The sequence below is a fragment of the Orbicella faveolata genome, unplaced genomic scaffold (genome assembly GCF_042242905.1).
Source record: "Orbicella faveolata isolate gen_17 unplaced genomic scaffold, um_ofav_v1 contig_3, whole genome shotgun sequence".
In the NCBI taxonomy this organism is placed as follows: domain Eukaryota; kingdom Metazoa; phylum Cnidaria; class Anthozoa; order Scleractinia; family Merulinidae; genus Orbicella; species Orbicella faveolata.
The window spans coordinates 4,437,215-4,444,209 of NW_028301558.1; the positions used below are offsets into that span (position 1 = coordinate 4,437,215).

General features: G+C 39.4%; 1 pseudogene; it reads left to right on the forward strand.

The window, feature by feature from the left end:
* Positions 1-3,094: 3,094 nt before the first annotated feature.
* LOC149106131 (serine/threonine-protein kinase pdik1l-like) lies at positions 3,095-4,216 on the forward strand (annotated as a pseudogene).
* The last annotated feature ends 2,779 nt before the right edge of the window (positions 4,217-6,995 follow it).

Genomic DNA, 6,995 nt, shown 5'->3' on the forward strand with positions numbered 1-6,995 from the left:
TATTCAACGTCTGGGCCGCCTGTGAAACAACATACATTTGGGACATTTGGTCAGATCAAGTAAGTTGCAGGGTAAACAATAAGTCCTTCCTCAAGCGTTCGAAACTCTTGTTCAGGTTTAAATCTTTCAAATCGAAGCAATGCGAAAATAAATTAAGCTCAAAACAACGAAATCCGAGTTCATAATAACTAAACAAGATGTTATTTCGATGGTTCTTTATTAAGTCTATTAAATATACACCTTCAAATTTTCTTTGAACACATGCAGTCCACCTAACGTGCACTCCAAAATAATGAATATGTTGCGCTGTGTTCTAAGGGCGGCGAAATACAAGAAACAAAACCCGTATTTCGTATATCGCAGCTTTAAAGGCGGCGACGATATGTTCGATGCAAAAACTCTCAACTTGGCTGACGTTTCGAGTTTTTCACCTTGCGTGATCAACTTGTTCTTTCGAATAGTAGAGAGCGGGTCTACTTTGAGCAACCGTCTATTGTTAGTGATATTGGTGTTTTTAGTGTTGTAATAACATTAGTTGTAGCAGTACTACGTCTGCTCTCAAAATTAAAGACGAAATTGTTATGTTGCAAAAAAAACAAAAAAAAAACAAATTTTGGCTTTGTTGCTCGTTCATCAAACTCACAACTTGTCACGCATAAAATTTGTTCACATTTCGAGACAAGTTGAGGCTTTGTGTATCTCGTGAAGCAGTCTCAGAGCTTACCACATGAAACATTCCATGTTGCGACAAAATCAACCTTGAATCCGGAAAAAAAAAACATAGGCACGCAAGGCGTGCAAGAGTTTTTTTTTTGTGAAGTCTTGGAGATAGGAGCATTCATGGAGCTGTTTACAGTAATGATTGGGTTAATTTGACAAGTTTTTCTGGTTGCGATGTACAGCAAGAAAGAAACTGGGAATTTATGATGTACATACGATGCTACATCGGTAATAGTAAGATAGCTAAATAGTAAGCCCTAAAATGTTTGACTGAACAAACTACAGTAATCTGACACGTATCCGGATTAATGTAGATACCGTCTTATTTTTTTCTTTGATTCGTTCTTTGATAAAACCCAAACTGTGATTGGTGTGACACGTGCACATGCATAACACCCTCACTCACCGATCACATAACCCGTCCAACCCCCAAGAGGAATTTTTGCTAAAAAATACTCAAGTTAAGAGACCTTTTCGCATTTTATACGAGTCGTAAGTTTACCCTTTTTACACAACACAACACAACAACACTACTTCACCGAAAATAGAAAGAAAGAGAAAAAACCCTCTCTGACACATTGAAAGTCTGATTTAATTAAATTGCACTTTAACTTGGTGCCACGCAGTCTTCAAAGAACATTTGAACAGTTTTGATACTTTTACCTTTAAAAATATCAGACTGAAAAGAATGTCATAAAATGCCCATCAAATAAAAATAAACTGCTACTGCAGAGACGTAAAAACCGTCCAGAAATGAAAGCTTTTTCTTGTTTAATATCCTGGGAACAATAGCCGATAACTTGTTAGCTCTAATTGAATTTACTCCAATATAAAAAACAAGTGTTAAGTTACCATTTGTAACTAAAGATAGCAAACATCTCGTGGGGAAGAGTGGTGACGATTCGTCAGCTCTAATTGAATTTACTCCCTTGTGAAAAACAAGAGTGTCAAATTACCCTTTCTAACTAAAAATAAAAATATCTCGTTATATTTGCATGCAACAAGAACAAAACAATCGTCACCTGCACTTACTATTGTAAACGTTAGAACTGTTTCCAATCTAAATAGTCTCGTCTCCTCTAAAACATGTCCTAAGAACTAGAAGCGACGATTAGTGACCTCTAATTGAATTTACTCCTTGTGAGAAACAAAAGTATCAAGTTACCTTTGTAACTAAAAATAAAAATATCTCGTTGTATTTGCATATTACTAACTCACGAACTAGTGTTTCAAACCTCAAGGCTCATCTCGTTCGTAACTAAAATGCTCAGCCTAACCCAGAGAAAGTGTCGAAGTAAGCCCAATATATGAATACTTCCTCCTCTTTATAGAAGAATAAATATGGCCGTTCTAAACTGTATCGGGATCGAATCTTCTCACATACCATTTACCTTTACAACAAGAGATTTGATTGGCTGTTATAGTAGATCCAATCTGATTGGTGTGACATACATACATCTCTCTCTCACTCACTCACTCACTCACTCACTCACTCACTCACTCACTCACTCACTCACTCACTCACTCACTCACTCACTCACTCACTCACTCACTCACTCACTCACTCACTCACTCACTCACTCACTCATTCTTCTCTTTCATCTACAACCGCAGTTCATATATGAATTATTTCATATAAACTTCACATCATTTCACTCCTCACGGGAAGATATGAACTCAATTAATTGACCTCGCTCCCAATGTGTGGCTTCATAGCTCGGTTGGTAGAGCATCGCACCGGTATCGCGGAGGTCACGGGTTCGAATCCCGTTGAAGCCCTGATTTTTTTTTTTTTTTTTTTTTTTTCAGGCTTCTTCTTTCCAATTGCTTAAATTGGAAAGTTAACTGCGATGATCATTCTTCTCTTTCATCTACGACCGCAGTTCATATATGAATTATTTCATATAAACTTCACATCATTTCACTCCTCACGGGAAGATATGAACTCAATTAATTGACCTCGCTTACAATGTGTGGCTTCATAGCTCAGTTGGTAGAGCATCGCACCGGTATCGCGGAGGTCACGGGTTCGCATCCCGTTGAAGCCCTGAATTTTTTTTTTTTTTTTTTTCAGGTTTCTTCTTTCCAATTGCTTAAATTGGAAAGTTAACTGCGATGATCATTCTTCTCTTTCATCTACAACCGCAGTTCATATATGAATTATTTCATATAAACTTCACAACATCGACTGAAGTTTATAGATGTGACGCCGTGTCCGTGGGATCACGTTGGCCACTGAAAATCGGCTCTTGCTTAATTGAGGACAAGATGTATTTCAGATACGTTTCATAACAACATGCCTCTTCCCGTCCCCTCCCCCGAAGAGCCTGATCATGAGGATAAATAATGATCAGTTTTCCGAGAAGCTGTGAAACTATAACACGCAGCCGAAGAGAGATACTATAAACTAACAAAATGCAGCAAGCCGATCTTCCACAAAGAGTTTCGGTTGGCAACAAAACAGTCAGAATCCAACAGCGACTTGACAATGGCGCTTTTGGTGTCGTCTACAAAGTCAAAGACGAGGCAAGTTACGAAGTCTACGCGTTAAAAGATGTTCTATGTTTGAATGACTCCGCTCTTCGTAATGCTCTCCGCCGGGCTTCAGCATTAAGCCAAATCTTGCACAAGAACTTGATCACCATTGTAGGGCCGGATGAGTTCCTCTATAGTGAAGGCTTACACATGCTGCTTTTGACTGAGTAGTGCTCGGGCGGAAGCTTAAACGACCGTCTTGCTCGATCGAGTAGTGAAGAAATGAATATGAAGTGGATCAGTCAAACAGCCGCAGCTCTTGCCCACCTCCACTCACGCGAAGTGGTTCACCGCGATTTGACCGCAACAGAGGATGTGAAATTGGCTGACTTTGGGCTCATTCGCGAGTACACAGAACTCTGAGTCAAACCAACCCGCATTCTACAAGATGAAAGTTTGTGGATAACCAGTTACGCGCAATACTACCTGAACTTAGGAACTGGTTCCATACATTGGATGGTCCCTGAATTTTTCACCGGCCATTATACAGAGAACGCCGACGTGTTTTCCCTTGGTTCGCTGTTCTTCGCAATTCTACAGCGGGATTTCATCGCGGTTGATGGTAAAACAATTTATGGTACCTTTGCAGAAAATCTTACAGAAGGCAAAGTTGGTCTTGGGTTTGCGATGGAAAAGCTTAATCGTCACATCAAAATTGCATTCTCAAGCTATGCTCGAGGGTCCATGGCTTTGCAAAGGGTCGTTCTTGAGGCTTTGCAGTACGACGCAAACGATCGACCAAGTGCTCAAGAGGTGTATGACAAAGTCATGAAGTCCATGAACATTCGTCAAGGTATAAAGCTCGATCAACAGCCCTCACCTGAAACGGCTTGGTGTTGCTAAATCGGTTCGAGGTGCAAGGGCACTCATTTGGAGGCTACTGACAAAAAGGAGAGAGATTTTAACCATTTTTCAGTGTAAAGGAACGCGTTGCATTAATAAAGCTATTCGTGTATGGAAACATCTAATGACAGAAAAAAACTTGGACTTTGTGAACTGACAACATTATACTTTTTCTCGCGAACACGACGAATAATTGACTCAACAGTTTTACTTGTAAAACAAGCTGTGGTTCTCCAAGCCAATTTGCTCGAAAGGACGAATATCCCTTTATACCGTGGATTATCCCTATCTTGCGTGAAAACTTCAGTTGCGAAAGAAATGATCAACACTTGTTACTCATTTTCGTCTTGAGATTTTTATTTATATTTATTCCTTCAAGTGCTGTTAACATCTTCCATGGAGATGCTAGTGATTGGTTTGTTTGTATCTAATGTTGAAATTAAAACATGTTTTGCTCACAACACAGAGCGGTTTTCACTTGAGTGTCGAAAGTAATTCGCACTTGGGTTGGTTTTGCATTTCTCCGTTAAGCGATCGGTGGCTGAACACAGTTTTGCATACCAATATGCCTCATTCAGAATTTTTGTACTGAAAACCCTCGATCCTTCGTTAACAGCACAGACCAGTTCGCTTTATAGTGATTACCAGTTTGTTTATAGTGATTTGATAGTTTAGCTGACGTAAGTGAGTTGCCTTGGCAACATAAACTAGATATAAATAGACTGGCCTTTAAATCGGGTTTTGTTTATTTGCAGAAAATCTAGTCGTTAAAATTTCATCATCATTTGCATTCAACAAACTTATAGCAATTGCTGTTATCCATTGTCAAAGAATAACCACAATTTCCACTGTTAAATTTCCGAGTGTCTTCCGTGAATCCACTACAGTACTTATTTCCTTGCCAAATTTCCAGCATATCCAACGAGTAGTTTTCGAGAAATAGGCGCATTTCGAGAAACCTATGAAAGCATTCAGTCTCAATTTTTTGACTAACTATCGCATGCACTGTATTTAATTGTTTCAAGTTACTAACGAGATACCAGATCAAAAAGGTCAAAATAGGTTTGGAGTCAGAAATTCAATAAGGAAAAGTAAAATCTACATGTGATTTCAAAACTTGAACTACAAAGTCCTTTCATGTCTTTTACTTGAGTATTACACACTTGATACCCGTTTTGGAGAAAGTGGGGTCGAAGATTTGTTGGAAAAACACTTTGTAATGTTGATTAAAAAAAAATTATTTCACAAGAACATGATCGCCATCATCTCGATTCTCGAGGTTAACTAAGCTCTTCGTTTCTGAGAACTGCTCGGGTTGAAGCTTAAACGAACAACTTGGAGCGCCTTGCTCGACCTAGTCGTGAAGGAATGAATATGAAGTGGGTTAATCAAACAACTGCAGACCTTGTCTTGTCCACCTTCACCCAGGCGGAGTAGTTCATAAGAAAAACCGAATAAGGATACAGACATAGATATGTAACGTAAAAGTCACGCAAAAACTGAGCAAACAAGAGGGTTTTCCAAGAAATTGACCTTCGGTTTCGAAGCGGCGACGGCTGATTTTATGCGTGCTTGCCTGATAAATTTTCGTTAAGAGTGGAGAAGGAAACAGTCACGTCGATATGATTCAGAGAGACATGCTGAATCCTTCAGCTGGGGCAATTAACTTTAGCGACTTGGTGATGGCACTTTTGATGTAACTTATGAGGTAATAGAGTTCATTATAAAAGTTTGATCTAAACGATCTTTGACGGTCTGAGTGCTTCGGTTCTTTGTAATGCTGTCGCGGCGAAGATAAAACCCTGAACAAAATCTTCAACTTCAAAAGTGATTGTCACCAGCAGTGCACACCGGTTCCATGCAGAAAACTTAAACGAGCGTCTAGGTTGACCGCTAGAATACTCCAGAAATGAACTCAAAAAGGACGAGTCAAACCGCCGCCTGTCTTGACTGCTAACGAGAGATGGTTCACTTAAAACTGGATTTGAAGCCAAATGTGGTCTTGAGTGATTAAGGGTGAGGTGTAGATGGCAGCTTACACTAAAGCGAATCGACGCTCAAGACCGAAAACGATGGTTCACGGATGGCCAGATTACACACCGTGATATTACTAAACGAACTCAAGAATTGACGCGACAGACATGGTCGCCCCGGAACTGTCAGTTCGGGGTCATTACAGAGAGAAAACCGAATTCTTGGTAAGTTGTTTTCTACTATAGTAAAGAGCTAAATGTTATCACGATTTCCTAGAAAAGCAATTTACAATGCCATTATCATGGGGATCTATAGGCATTCCTGATGTGTGCAAATTCAATGATAAAGCATCATCAACATGATCCAGACATCAGCATTGCATTCACAGTCAAGCTCTGCTCAATGGTTCAACACTGCGAATAAAAAGCTCTCGTAGACATGGAATACAACAAAGATGATCAACTAAGCGTTCAAACTCAAAGACAGTAAAGGGTCACGACAGAACGCATAAAGTAAAAACACGTTCTTTAATATCCTGATGCGCGGGAAAAGGCCGGTATTTCAGATCACTGGCAGGAGTTTGTTGCTGAATAATTTGGGCATGTAACAGCTTTTTCTAGCTTTTTCCCCCCAAAGTAATACAAAACAACTTTTTCCAGTCAATCGAAAAAGCAACAGTCTGATAAAATTACGAAACTTCCCAGTGCCATCTCTTGGAGTTTTAGTTTATTCCAAAAATTCTAAAAAAAATCCGAACCAAAAAATAAAACTTTACCACCTTTGATCTTCGCGAAGTTAATATCTCGGCAACTGAAAAATCTTGCAAGACAGACCGAATAAATTTTCCGCTGCAACGGTTTTCGGCACACCAAATGATCACGATAGATCATGAGCTTTTCCGAAAAATCGATCGCAACTAGTAA